Genomic DNA, 16,353 nt, shown 5'->3' on the forward strand with positions numbered 1-16,353 from the left:
GCGCTGCTGCTGCGGTCACAGGTTCGAATCCTGCCTCGGACATGGATGTGTGTGATGTCCTTAGATTAGTTAGGTTTAAGTAGTTCTAAGTTCTAGGGAACTGATGACCTCAGAAGTTAAGTCCCATAGTGCTCAGCGCCATTTTGCAGCATACGATCTTATAAACACATTAAATTCTCTAAAGATCCGCTCAACCAGGCTTCTTTCAGGATTGAATCTGGATGCCGATATATTCCTAATATTATGTTCTCGCATGCAGGCTTTCCATTTATGTCCAGTAAAATATGACGCATTATCAGATAAAATAGTTTCGGGTTCTTCCACTAGTGGGCCATAGTCTTGAATGATCGTCCTACTTATGGCCGTAGCTGTTGAAACTGTTCCTGGATATATCACAAGAAACCAGTTATTACGGTCGTGTAGGAAAAATAGGATATAGCTGCATTCTACTACATTTATTGCCAGGTGTAGCCTCTTGACATCTTAAGCAAGTCCTTAATACGGAAGTTACCTTTCTCTTCAAATTTGGATAGTAACAGTGCCGAAGTTAGTAACTAAACCAAATGAAACTTAGAAGATACTACGAAGGGATGCAAACTTTCCATGTATTAACAACAAGCTACTCTTGTAGAATAATACATCAGCATACAATCTGTACTCGCTTACAACAACTGGATCACTGTCTTGAAGTAACGTTTGCATAATTTTACTCCACTGAGGATCATTATCTTATAAATTTGCCATGTTCCTACACATGTTTAGGTATTGACGTCAAAATGGGGAATTTTTAACTAGTAAGACTTTGAAATTGGATGACTTCTCTAGTATTTCATGTAGTGTAGCTAGGCCGTGTGATAGTCTAGAAGGAGCGTCTGCCACGATATTGTCCTTCCCTTTTACATGGATTATTTTCAAGTCGTAGCCTTCCAGTACCAATATCCATCTCGGAGACCTCGCATGGAGTAGTCAACGTGATAGAAAAAACCTCACTGGTTGGTGGTCACAGTACATTTTCCTTCGTTTGCCATACGCGAAACAGTTAAATTTTTCCAAAACCCATTTTATGGCAAGTACTTACAATTCTGTTACTGTATAACCTTCTCACAGTCGGACAAAACCCGCCGGCAAAACCTAACATTGTGATTTCCTGTTGATCGTCATTCTTATTTACTTGAAATAAGTAAACACCTAACGCTGTTAATGATGCATGATGCAAGCAAAAATCCTCATTCATGTTTGAATGATGCAAAATATCTGATTCTACTAAGGAAGTTTTTATTTGTTCATATGCTTCTGCACTTTGTGGTAACGAACACCATAGCTTATTCTTCTGTAATAAAGTCAACAAGTGATCATTTTTCAACCTCTGATTGGCTACGAATACACGGAAAAACGAAGCGAGACTCAAGCGATTTTAGCTGTCCCTTGTTAGTGGGATATGGGAAGTTCCTGTAGCATCCACCTTCTTAAGATCTGGTTTTATTTCTAGTGTCCTAAAAACTTAATCTGATTCTTACCACATTTTTTTCAAATACTCTTTTTAATAATCAAGGTGTTCTTTCCGTATTTCTGTGGCACTTAACAGATCATCTACAGAAGGAGTAACTTTATCAAGCAACTCTGGTCCCAATACAGTACCCAGCGCTGCAATAAAAATTCTCCCGCTCACGTTTAGACCAAACATCATTACTCGAAACTGATAGCTCCTACCAGAGAAGGTGAAGGTTGTGTACTTCCTAGATCCATTATCTATTTTGGCCTGCCAGTATGAGGACTTCATGTTAATGGAGGTTAAGTATTTCACTCTGCACAATTTCTGTAATATATACTCTAAGTTTTCCGGTCTCATCCGGACGGGTACAGATACTCTGTCAATGTCACGTGCATTCAAAACCAAGCGAATACTACTACCTGACTTGGGCGCGATGAGTAACGGACTGCTGTACAAAGAATTTGCCGGCTCAATGATCTGCCAATCTAACATTTTATGGATCTCTTTCGTCACTGCTTCTTTTTTGAACCAAGTTACAGGTTAAGAAGATCGACAGAAGTTTCCATGAGGATAAACTTCCTTATGGCTCATGTAACCCATAATTCCAAGTTTATCGTCAAATACCGTAATATAATTATTCAACAGATTACCTAGTTCCTTTTGTTGTTATTCTTTCAGATACGTGGATTCAGTCACTTTGATACTTACAAGTTCTGAAATCTCTACCTCCTTCTGATTCTAAGCATCAAGCAAACGAAATCCAACTTCAATGTTCAGTACCAGTATGTCAATTAGCTGGCAGTCTTTACAAGGAGGTTCCGGCATTTTCACAAGGACCAGCCTTATAATGTCACCTTTACTTTCTAAAACTAATATTCCTGCCTCGAAGTCCATTATAGTTTTCCTCTCACAGATCAGATACCATGTCCGAAAACAAGAGACTGATAATTTATTCAGTATGGTTTTCAGTACTTCCTTCTGGATTATAACATCGACCCGTGTTTGATATTCCACAGTCTGTGGCTGCCTACCAAAAGCTCCAGTAACATTACATTTCTCGTTGGGGAAAACCGGAATCTTACATATTAAACTGAGTTGCTTGTACAAAGTATAGATCTCGGATACAGTAGCGCCAGTATATCTACAGGATGTGATAGATGTGTTGATCGCAGCCTGTACCATATCATTTCTGGCCTGATTTGTACTTTCTCGGTTCTTTGCTAAGTTCATCCTGTAACTTTATACCGTCGTTATATCGTAACATTAGTATTCCGTTTCAATCATCACCTCCCTCATTCTCTGTCACTAGCGTCGGAAGGCAAAGATTAGGCGTTTTTAGATTTCTGTATGAGTCTGTCCATTAAGGATTCTTCCGTAACGTCTACTAAGCGTACACTTTGACCGATGTGCGGCTGAGATTTTAAAGTACTTGGAATCGCTGACGTGTTATTACTTTGACTATTTAACTGTTGTTGCATCTGTAAATGCTCTTCAGCAGGGACAGCAGCAGCAGATGGCTGCCAAGAACCTTGATTGCAATTCTGGGAGGAAATACCATCACCAAAAACAAGAGAAAGATAATTTATTCAATACCAAGATTATTCATGTTTTGATCATCAGCTTGATAATTCACATTATTATAATTGCCGTCATATTTTCTTTTGCTGATAAATGGTTGAGTAGCGGATGTTGGTTTGAATTCTGGTTGTCATAGGCCTCGAAGCTCTGATCAAAATTAGTGGTCGGAGCTGGCTGACAGGAAAAATAGCCATTTCCGTTCCCACTTCCATTTGTATGGCGATTTCTATTTCGGTTATGGTTATGATTGTTCCGATTCTGCTTATGTCCATTATTACGTTTGTTGTTATTTTCCCTAGTATTTGTATCAAAATTTTGATTATTCCCATTCATTTCCAGTTGTTTGAACTCCTCTTGAACCAAATCAAGGGAATCAACTACTGACAAAAAGTATTCAAGGACGGTATCTGGTACGAAAATCTATTTTTCTCGAATATTGACATGTAACTTGGCTTTCAATTTTCGCAGGACTTCGCGAGTGAGATAGATTCATCCCAGTAGCGTGTTTTATTAGTGCAGTGATTGAAATATTTCCGTAAGCTATTCAGGGCTATAAACTCCTTTCCTCAACTTTCCTTGTTTGCTTGCTGACCAAAATTTGACAATGAATCCGCGTTCGAAATCTTTGTACGTGTCACACAAATCCACAGCTTCATTTGCCCAAAAGACAGTATCACTGATTATGTGTGACAAAACGAATTATGATGTTCATTCCATGATCGTGCAAAGATGCTCCTAAAACTTTTTATGAATACGATTGGATGTGGGATATTCTTCTCTGAAGAATACGTCTGGAACTGTCAATTTTTAATAATGTTCTGTTCAAGTGTTAATAATGAGAGAAACGGACAGCAACTTTTTGGCTTACCTATGCTTTCGCCATAACATGACCATTGCTGTATTTGTACGGAGAAGATTCATTTTCGTTCAGCTTCCTCTTAGTTGGTAAAAAAGCCCTGCTCTTTGCTGTTACTAACTGAGAGTCGCTTTCGTTTGATTAACCCTTTCGGTTAATTTTGTCCTGCCATTTAGGAAGTTCAAGTACTACTTTGTCTTTAATTTGCCGAAATTTAGCTTTGATATCTTTGATCACGGCATTTGCATCCTTGTTTGAACCTTTATTAGCTGACTAAACAGCAGGAGCTATTGCGGAATTTACTTTTGTATTTATTTCAGCATTTTCATTCTCGATCCATTCGGACATCTGATCTTCCCACTCTCGAATTTGTTTCTGGAGATATTCGTCTATGTTTTTCTTGATTTCTACTTGAAGGTACGACAGTTTATCAGTCACTGACTAAACAGTCTTTTGCAATCTGAGTTTGTCTCTCTTGGAAACGTCCTATGTCTAATTTCATCTGAGTAACTAAGGCTGGTAAACTGTCGTATGTCCTGTTAATGTCGGCCAACTCATTATGCACATGATGTAATTTGTCAAAGATCCTTTTATCCTTTTCCGCGATTTTTTTATCTCGTTATGCTTCTCTTTCTCTTTCCTTTTCTTCCTGTCTCTTTTCCCCTTCGTTACCTTTCTCTGCTAGTTCAGCGAGTAATCGTACCTTTCTCTGCTAGTTCAGCGAGTAACCGTCCACCCCTTTATTCCTGTTTTTCATCTATTACCAGTAGAAGAGCCGTAAACGGATCAGAAACCATCTGAGGTAGGTCCTTATTCTGATTTTGCAACTGATTCTGTGTGTTACTCAACTTTATAGAGTAAAACTGTTTCCCAGTTAGGTTCACAATGTTCATAATTGAGAAAGAGGGACTTGGGTTCGATGATTCAGGATTATTGTCTCTATTAACTGCTGGTATAGATATGCCTTTCATTATCACCAAAATCTGCTAAATTTTTTCGTGGTCTGAGATCTACATGTCTATCGACATCCATCCTTCTTCTTCTGAAATTACAATCAAATAAATACCCCTAGCTGCATACAGGCATTGATTTAAGTCAACCGGGACAGTTTAAAATGTAGGAATGTGAGTCTCATGGGAGGAGTGCCAGAGATGGGTCCCCGCAATCGCACTATCCTATGTGTCCTCGGTGGGTCACATGGATACAGCGTCTGCCATGTAACCAGGAGATCCCGGGTTCGAGTCCCGGTCCGGGCACACATTTTCAACTGTCCCCGTTTGCTTATATCAACGCCTGTGTGCAGCTAGGGGTATTCATTTCACTATAATTTCATTCCAACGAGGTGCATGGTCACCCATTATATCTGTTCATTCGAACATGTCCGAAAGAACAGATACTATCTTCATATATGCTTCTTCTTCTGGTACTAATCATTGCCAGATGAACACGATAGCCTTAGGTATACTCCTGGTAATGACAATGTATTGTCACCAAAAGTCCCAATAAGCTGTCTCAACAAATCTATTCCCTATCACCTAACTGGGGAAATTCATAATGTTCTAACTCCTTAGCAAACGATTCAAATGGCTCTAAGAATTATGGGACTTAACATCTGAGGTCACCAGTACCCTAGACTTAAAACTACTTAAACATAACTAACCTGCCTGAGGCAGGATTCGAACCTGCGACCTTAGCAGCAGCGCGGTACCGGACTGAAGCGCCTAGAACCACTCGACCACAGTGGCCGGCACTCCTTAGCACTAACTACAAAATATCTAGCCTTAAATTAATTACTATTCAGAATTACTGCGCTAATACTCATGAAGGTGTAGATGCTACACAAAAGGCAAGTTTTCAAGTACCGGCATATTTGCCTTTCGTAGTCGTGAGCAATTTCACTTCAGTATTCAGATATCCTTCACTGATAAAATATTCTCTCAGTGAAGTTACGTTGAAATTGTGTATTAATGCAAGACAAGGGCATGAAACAAGAAGAATCGCAGATTAGTTACAGTAAAATTTACAGTAAAAACAATTGAATAATTACATCTCATTAATTGTTCGTTACAACTAATAAAGTCTTCAAATAAACGATAATTACCAATTATGTGGTTTGTTGTATTAGTCCTGTTTTTTTCTATTAACTGTAATTCCCGTCGTCTCAGAGTCCGGGCTAAATTATGGATTATTCTCTACCGTTTTGCTGAATTCTTCCTTCTCTCTGCAATGGGTCGACTTCCGTACCTTTCGCGTTGGTAGCTTTAGGGAGAAAGTCTTCTGCGTCGTATTATTGGATTTTTAGAATCTTTTCTGTAGTTTAGGGCTGGACTCCAAATATTCTTGATGTCGAGCCCCAGGGTGGTATGCGCCAGTGTACTTAATCTGGTGTTCTCCTTACTATTTTTTATTGCTGGTCGTATTAAAAGTTCGATATTACGTGGCTTCTTCTTGTTAACTTATAGCAGTAGATTTTATTATGAAGCACACATCGATGTATCTCAGGACTTGGAAGAAGACAAAACTATCCAGAATCCAGGTTGAAAACAGCTTACTTTTATCGTGAACTAAACGTGGTCCATTTTCTTCTCTTAAAGAAATTAAACACAGGTAAAAAAGTGTATTTCAGTATCTGGTTTTATAATCTTGGTCCTAGAAAACTGAAATGTATTCTGGGGTATATTTTAGACAATAAGAAATTCAGCCTTCAGTTGCAAGGTAATTTTTTTTTTTTAGTTTACTTAGGCTTCGATGCCAATAATGGTATCTTCTTCAAAATGAAATTAAATTAGTTTGAGGGCCAAACGTTGACCATGTCACAGAATATGACTAATACAGAATAAAGACACATAATCACAAGATTATGTCTGTCAATGCTAAAAAGAATAAGAAAAACGTAGACGGAGCTACGCCGGGCCAGGAATAAGGGTCACACGTAAGCAACAAGGAAACTGCTTGTTGCTTACGTGTGACCCTTATTCCTTCTTATTGTCTAAACAATTCACGCTTGCTGAAGCGCTGTATTATCTTAAAGATTTGTATATTTTAGAACCTCTTTTCGTAGCAAAAATGATTTCAATGCTTGCTTTCTGCAGCGATCAGAGATGCTAGGCTGATAGTTAATACTGGCCGATTATTGAACAATGGACTATCGCTCCGCCGCGCTACGAAGCGATTTAGCATTTAACTTTCTCAATCCAGTTTCTAAATGAATCATTAAGGTTAATTAATTTTTTTCACACAACTAGCCTTGAATTGAGCTTTAAATAAACTAAAGCTCTTTCTTATTTAACTTTTCCTCACATTAAATATTCATAACATTTGATCTCAAATATTTTCACAATTCAAGATACATATCGCTCACATGAGCTAACATTGAACCAAAAGCAACAATCAAAGAGGAAACAAGGTGATTAAGCTAAAATGAGGTAAAAGAATGATCTGAACGAAGTGAGAGCGAGACACTATTGTGTCTGTTACTTATAGATAAATATAAACAAACGAATTCTAATCTAAAGTATTCTTACCCCTTTACTCTCTTATAATTATAGAGAATTCCTTTTACACCATAAGACCCTCGAGGCGTGGCAAGAAATGCCATCGCCTTGCTTTTATTAAAATTACAATCATTTCCAATTCTGTATAAAAGATAATTTTTGTGTCTCGTCTACCGAATTTTCCATTAGGACAACGGCGTCACCTCAAAGTACTAAATATAATTATTCTTGTGTACATGCATCCTTTATGGCTCTCTTTCTTTATTTTTCTGATGGGATAGTCTATACAAATATTATAATGTGTAGGTGGTAAAGAACTCTCTTGTCACACGCCTTGGGTTACTAAAATTTTTCCCCTGTGTAATCGGGGACGTCAAGCGTAATATAAGTTCCATCATAGATACTTGATGCCATTTAATACGTTGTTGGGTTTTTCACGTTTTTCGTTCTTCTTTTCTCTTTATTAGTGTAGGTATGTTTGCCTCTGGATATATCTTTGAAGCTATTTGTCGATGACACGTTCCTGACAGGCCTTGTCAGAGAACGTGCTCAAAACTACATGCATCGTCAGTCACTACTACCTCGCGCGCACAGTGTTTCGCAGTTGTCCAGCATTTCCTCATGAGCGATAGTGTTGTCTTGTCGACTGTGTTAGAACAACGTCCATCCATCCCTTTTCGACGCCCACGTTGTAAATTAGGAATAGGTGCGCTTGTGTAACACAGGACAACGCAGATGTTGGGCTCGAGGGAGGCTTCGCATACCGCTATCGGCAATTTCCGGCCGCCGGCTAGCAGTAGCAGCAAACAGCGATGCGCAAAGGCCCCAAATTACGACTGTTGGTGCTGCCATCCACAAACTGTGGCCGTTAGCCGAGCTGTTCGGCTCGGCACAGTTACCGTTCCATTGTGGTGAAGACACTGCAGAGTCTTGTTGGCATAGATGAAAATACTTCTCACGGAGCTTGCTATGCCACATCCCCAAGAGACGGCAATAAAACTTGATAAGTAAATTTATGGTGGGGGTGGGGGAGGAAAGGGATTACTGATGTTGGCTGCATTGCGGCATTACGTGGAATCAGTGGCGACAAGGGAAAATGTGTACAGGACCGGGTTTCGAACACAGTATATCTTGCTTACTAGGCAAGTGCATTAACCACTGTGCCATCCGGGACACATTGTTATCACAACTGCGGTATCTCCTCAGTCACTATCCTTTTCCTCCATGCGCTCTGCTCTGAGATTCCAACAGGAGGTGGGACATGCTTCACTGAAAAAGGTAGCTCCATTGCCCATCTAGGAGAATTAGATTAGATTTTTTATTCATTCCATAGACCCACAAAAGAGGGGATCCTCCTGGGTGTGGAAAATGTCAGATAAACACATTACAAAAATGTAACTAGAAAAATGTGAGTTTCATTCATTTTAATGATCCTCAGTCAATAAACAGTAAAATTATGCACATGAATTAAAATTAAACTTCTAATATTTACAGGTTTAATACTTACATCTGCTTTCATTAAATCAATCATTCACACAGTAGCTAGTTACTTGGCTATTACAGCCAAATATTGTCAAAAATTAAAGTAAATTATTCATTTCAATAATCCTCAGTTAAGAACGGTCAAATTATGTACAAGATTTAAAAATAAACGTCCACTATTTAAAGAATTTTGACTTACATCTGCTTTCCATAGATCCATCATTCACACAGTAGGTAGTTACTTGGCTGTTACAGCCAAGTATTGTCAAAAATTAAAGTATAATAAATTTTCATTAAAATGGTCTACTGCACTTGTTGAGAAATTCATTGTGGAACAGAGGAGTTGGCCACCAAAAATTCTTTTAAATTATGTTTAAATAGTGCCTTGTCTGAAACTAAACTCTTAATGGTTGCTGGTAACTTATTGAAAATATGCGTTGCTGAATACTGGACTCCTTTCTGGGCAAGAGTAAGTGATTTTAAATCTTTATTTATATTGTTCTTATTCGTAGTATTGATACTGCGTACTAAGCAGTTAGTTGGAAAAAGAGATCTATTATTCACAACAAACTTCGTTAAGGAATAAATATACTGAGAAGCTGTGGCTAGTATGCCCAACTCTCTGAATAGGTTTGTACATGATGTTCTTGGATTTACACTACACATTACTCTTATTATATGCTTCTGTACTCTAAAAAATTTTTCTCGGTTTGTGGAGTTACCCCAAAATATCATACCATATGACATAATGGAGTGAAAATAAGCAAAATATACTAGTTTTTTTTATATTTGTATCTCCTATGTCTGCCATCATTCCCATTACAAACACAGACTTGTATAGGTGCTTTAGCAGTTCGTTGCTATGTCGCTCCCAACTGAATTTATTATCAATCAGTTATATGAATGCGTGGTCTCTGTTCTTCGGACATATCCTCAACGGTCATTTCCTGAAGAAGGGACCTAGTCACTACATGTGGTTCCACAACGTTACGATATCGCTAAGTACTACCTTGTGATAGGGGATCGCATACTCAAATCGTATGTCTCACCATTACGTCAAACCTCTATCTAGATGAAAATTCAATGAAACAGTCCTGATCGCAACATTTATTTTGTTTGGCAACTGGTTTCGGTCTAAAATTTAGACGATCTTCAAGCACCATGCTGATGGTGGTGGACGGAGCAAGATCCGTCAGAACATAGGCGTCAACTACTGTTGAGCAACTGGCGCCCGTATTAGTAAGGATCTTGCTCAATAAAGCATGATACTTCTTCCCTTAATTTTAACAAACGGGAGCGAACTGGAAAGAAACGTGACTTGCATAACAACGAACTGACGTACACATTTTAACAAGACACTAACACGCGTGCCGTACGCTACATCAATATAGCTCCTTGAACAACACAAACATAACGTAGAAGACAGCTCAAACCCTAAAAAAAGACAGCGCTTTACGAAGCTTCATGACCGAGAAGAGGAGGAGCAGCACATTGGCGCTTAACATCCCATCGACAACGAGGTCATTGGAGACGGAGTACAGACTCGGAATAGGGAAGGATGTGGAAGGAAACTAGCCATGCCCTTTGAAAGGAACCATCCCGGCATTTGCCTGAAGCGATTCAGGGATATCAGGGAAAACCTAAATCAGGATGGCCGGACGCGAGTTATCGTTCTCCCGAATGCTAGTCCAGTGTGCTAGCCACTGCGCCACTTCGCTCGGTTTAATGACCGGAAGAACGACGTCGCTCACACACGTGATCGATCTGTGGTAGCCTTACCTGAGCACCATTTTAAAGCCCCAGGGTGCCGTAGTCGAGACACAGAGCGGCGAGAAAATGGGAGGCCGCCAGCTTACAACCTTTGCTGGTGAATCCACACTGCCTCTCTAGTTGCGATTTCGGTACACGGCAGCGAAATAACGAGAGGTCAACCTTCTCCAGATGGCTGTTACTCCACACCATGCATGCGAGTGCAGTCCTTTGTTCGCGACACCGAGAAGTGGCAGACAAACGAACAGCCTGCAGTCGGTGCGCACACCTCAGGACTGCGCTTCGTGGTTAGCGGTAGCGGCCACAACTTCAATACACAGGCCGGGCGCTACCCAAGACACTACAGTGGACCATGCGCTTTCTTTCCTGTTCGTAGGCAGCGTCGTGAATGAGACCAGTATCACTGCCTGACTCCCGCCTCGGCCACAGTTTACCAGTGCTACAGCGTACTCGTGGCAAACCTCTGATATCGAAAGCCAGAGGCGTGCTGTCCACGCCTCGTATACATTTGACTACCTTTGGAGCAATACTGTCACATCAATTTTAATTCGTGAAAAGATATGATGTGAAACTAAATGACCTTGAAGTGACCGTGTTTGCGGTATGTGGAGGTGGAATTGGCGGCGAGGGGAGTGGGGGGGAGTGGGAGGAGGAGAAAAGAGGTGATCATGGCGGTCAGGCGATCATGTGGCTTGGTAGGTGAGGGAGAGGCTGACAGAGAGGCTGGAAATGATGGAGAGCGTGTATTTACATAAGACATAAGGCATCTTTGTTTATTCATTTTTGTGAGTCTGTAGATTTGAGGGACAATCATTGCTTAGCACGGAAAGTGGTCCTTTGGATTTACAGACTGTTTGCTCATTCAGTATGTTAGTGTACCTATCTTTTTCTTGCAGAACGAGTTCTCGTTAGTGCCTGAGGACTTCATTGGGTAGACAGCGTTAAAAAACTGGAAGCCTACCTCAGAAAATTCGCACGTCATGCGTAATATACTAATGCATCGCCTGCGAAGAATATTTGAATGTACTACTTTTTATTTGAAACTTCCTGGCAGGTTACAACTGTGTGTCGGACGGAGACTCGAACTCGGGACCTTTGCCTTTTGCGGGCAAGTGCTTTACCATCTCAGCTACCCAAGCACGACTCACGGCCCATCCTCACAGCTTTAGTTCCGCCAGTACCGCGTCTCCTACTTTCCAAACTTTACAGAAGCTCTCCTGCGAACCTTGCACAACTAGCACTCCTGGAAGAAAGGATATTGAGAAGACATGGCTTAGCCCCAGCCTGGGGGATGTTTCCAGAATCAGATTTTCACTCTGCAGCGGAGTGTGCGCTGATATGAAACTTCCTGGCAGATAAAAACTGTGTGTGGAATCGAGATTCGAACTCGGCATCTTTGCCTTTAGCGGACAAGTCCGGCACACAGTTTTAATCTGCCAGGAAGTTTCATATGAGCGCACGCTCCGGTGCAGAGTGAAAATCTCATTCTGGAAACGTCCCCCAGGCTGTGGCTAAGCCATGTCTCCGGAATATCCTTTCTTCCAGGAGTGCTAGTTGTGCAAGGTTCGCCGGAGAGCTTCTGTGAAGTTTGGAAAGTAGGAGACGAGGTACTGGTGGAAGTTAAGCGGTGAGGACGGGGCGTGAGTCGTGATTGGGTACCTCAGATGACGCCGGCACGGTAGGTCAGCGTGTTCGGTCAGAGGGCTGCTCGCCCTCTGTAATAAAAAACTGAGTAAAGGTATCAACGATCAACTTGAACGGATGTCTTGTGACGTCCGCCCAGACCAAACGCAACGAACAATGCCAAACAAAATGAACATAAAAGATGGTAGATCACTTGCCCATTGAAAGGCAGTTTTAATCTGCCATGAAGTATCATATCAGCAACCACTCCGCTGCAGAGTGAAAATCTCATTCTACTTTTATTTATTTATTTGTGTCATCAGTGATATCACTTGTCAGATAAGGGCCACCTCAACTCTCTCTCCTGTGCAAGCCTCTTCATCTCAGGGTGGAACTTTCACCTCTGTCTTCTCCTACAGTTTCTGCCCTCTACGGTCTTCCCTGGAATCATGGAAGGGATTCCTTGATAACGTATGTCGTATCATTCTGGCCTATCTTCAGGTCGGTGTTTTCGAAGTATTCCTTTCCTCGTCGTTGAAGGATGGAACCTTCCTATCATATCCTATCTGTCCATATAATTTACACCATCATTCTGCGGCACTATGCCTCAAACGCCTCAATTCGCTTGTTTGCTGGCTTTCCCACATTCTGTCTTTCACTTCCATACAACGCTGGGCTCCAAACGCACATTCTCAGAACCCTCACCTTCAAATTAAGGCGTATATTTGATACGAGGAGACTTCTTTTAACGAGGAATATCCTCTCCTATAGATACAAAAACCGTTCTCCCTGTGCCGCTTATGCAGATCCTCACTCATGAGAAACCGCTCGAACTGCCACTCTGCAGAGGGCTAAGTTCTTCCGCCACTGTTTATGTCACATCGTAAACAGTAACGGCTATGCTACACTGACGGACGCTAGTTTCACTTCTGACCATGTCTCCTTAATTAATGACGACATATTGGGTTTTATTTGCTAGGAAATCATTAACTCAGTTGCATATATCGTGGCATAAATTATACGACCGTGTTATACCAGTTTCTGGAAAATACACTACCCTCTCACTTTAGTTTTCTTGCTCAAATATACTTCATCACAATGATGAAACCTCAATGGCTTCTTGTTTAACTGAAATCTGAAAAATACTACATTCTTGCTGCAGTTAGTTACTTAGCTTCATGTTCCTTGTATCATTTGCACGATAAACCGTAATAATGTGCAACAAGTCATTTGGCATTCACATCGCCAATTAAGTTTGTCACCATAGCCACATAATAAATATTTGTACGTTTTCTGTTTTTTGTTATTATTGTCAAATATACAAATGTGAGTTAGTAATTCTTGCCACCACCTTTACATATAGTGACAATAAAATTCTTCTGAGGAATGGAAGGAGATCTCAAGGAGAAAGTTTTTGGGTTTGTTTCCAAATTTTACTTTGCTGCTTTGTCAGACATTTTATATCAGTGGTTAGGTTAACAAGAACTTTAGTTCTGGTATTATGCACCCCTTCGTGTCTAAAGACAACCGTAAAGAGGAGTAATAGATATTATTTTTCCTTCTGGTACTGTAATTATGTACATCATCGTAAAATTTGTAAAATTGAGGCTGAGACCATTCTCAGAAAACCAGCCAATGACACCTTTAAAAAATTGTTTATCATTTCTTCTGTTGCTGTGTGCATGCTTGGACTGATTATAATACTAGTGTCATCTGAGAAAAGAACTAGTTTTGCTTTTTGTATATTAGACAGAGCACCAGTTACGAGTACATATTTGAACAATAGTGGATCTAAGACTGATCCTTGCAAACACCATACGTGGTTTCTCCGCACGCAGAATAATATCCCCGGAAAGTTGCTAGCTAAAATTAGACCGAAGACTTTTATTGTGTTGTCAGTGATTTAATTTCCACCTTAGTTCTACTGGTTCCGTTCATTCACCTGCTACCGCAGGGTGTACGGCCTATATAAAACGAACTCTACAGGTCAGTAAAGTTTTGACAGATTATTCACGTACTTCGACACATTCATATACTTTGATACATACAATCAACAAGTAATAAATATCCACAATATAAAGTTAACACAAAATCGTTTGTTTTACATTTTTTATGGATACTTTGCTCATCGGTCGCAATTAATCAAAAATGCGCGGCTTATGATTTGTACGAGCATCTTAAAAGAGTGAAAACGTTATTAGAAGTATTTTACTGAATTCACAGACTTTCAGTTTTATATAATTTTTAGCAGTCATTTTAAGTACTTTTCGAGCATGTTAAGACCAGTTTTGGCCCATTTTTGTCATTGCACTACCTCTTCGGGCATATTTGTATTGGCGTGAAGTGCCCCTACACACAGACTGCGCGTTTAAAGTTTTATTTACGAAGACATGATAACTAAAAACACATTAGGGTGACCTCAGAGCCCTTGCAATGACCCTAGAAGCGATAAAATGCGTTTACTACGTCAGTTAGGACTACATTTGCGTCTCAGAGCGGGTATTATGTGCATATTTTACGTGCGTAAGTATGGTAACTTGGAATCTCTGGATATCGGTAATGGGTGACTATATCGAACATTATTTCAGGGATTCCCGAGAACATAATCATCAGAACATGAGGTAAAAATTTTGTCCATTTGCCGTTGGTAGAGATTATAGAATAATCCGTCTCCTGAATTAGTAATTTTGGTAATTGGTAATTAGTAATTAGGAATCTTGGTTTTTCGGGTATATCTTGAAAACGGATACAGATTCTCGAAAACGGAAAAATATCATTTCTAGATGCATGCATAAAACATGTACAATGAAAATTTGAGACATTTTCTGTGGTCAGTCATTTAGATAACTGCGTCACACGGTGTAAAAACGGCTAAAAACTGTTTTTCATCCTCTTTTCAGCGTTAGTACGGTAACTTTGAACCTCTGGATCTCGATAACGGGTAAATGACATCGAAAAAAAGTTTCCAAGTTCCCCGAGAATATCATCTTAAGAACACATGTCAAAAATGCCGCGTATCTACGATGAATAGAAATGATCGAAGTGGCCATCACGATAATTGGCACATTTCGTTCCCAGAAATCATTTTTTTCGTGTTTCCTCAGGAACCGCCCATGAACTAATGATGCTTTTAACAGCAGCCTTAAGGCCTACTAAAGCCACATCTTAATGGAAAGTAATCAACCGATTTTCTCAATTTGCCTCGGCAGGAACTGTGTAGTGTTTAAAATTTTGCCCCTTTGTGTAGGATGGCTTCAGTGTAACTATTCTTCCGATAGGTAGAAAAATATTCACTAGGCCTAGGGCTATCTGAAACATTTGAGCCATTATCTGTGTGATCAACAGAACTAGAGATATGGCCACACAAAGAAATGACACTTTCGCTTGCGTCATTTTGCAACACACTGGTAACGTGTACTGTCGTGCACGGACCGATTGACGACAGTGATGTCTGTATACGGCTTTGTGCGTCTGTCCTGCTATCCTTCCAGTAAATCAGAACTACCTAAGCCTTTTTCCAGTCTAGTATTTACAGAGACCTTCGATAAGCTGCTGGTGTCAGTAGACCAAGTTCTCCACATATTATGTATGAAATTTAACAGGTACACTTACTGATCTCATCAGGGTGGCCAGTGAAAGGTGCAACTTCGTCGTGATCTCTTGTGGTACAGACTGTGGTGTCACCGCCAGACACCACACTTGCTCGGTGGTAGCCTTTAAATCGTCTGCGGTCCATTAGTATACGTCGGACCGCGTGTCGCCACTATCAGTGATTGCAGACCGAGCGCCGCCACACGGCAGGTCTAGAGAGACTTCCTAGCACTCGCCTCAGTTGTACAACCGACTTTGCTAGCGATGGTTCACTGACAAAATACGCTCTCATTTGCCGAGACGATAGTTAGCACAGCCTTCAGCTACGTCATTTGCTACGACCTAGCAAGGTGCCATTACCAGTTACTATTGATACTGTGAATCACGTAACGTCAAGAGCGACGTTCACCGTTAATGGATTAAAGTTAAGTATTCCACCAGCTACATCCGTTTTTTCTAAATTCTAA

The sequence above is a fragment of the Schistocerca piceifrons genome, chromosome 3 (genome assembly GCF_021461385.2).
Source record: "Schistocerca piceifrons isolate TAMUIC-IGC-003096 chromosome 3, iqSchPice1.1, whole genome shotgun sequence".
NCBI classification, from domain to species: Eukaryota; Metazoa; Arthropoda; class Insecta; order Orthoptera; family Acrididae; genus Schistocerca; species Schistocerca piceifrons.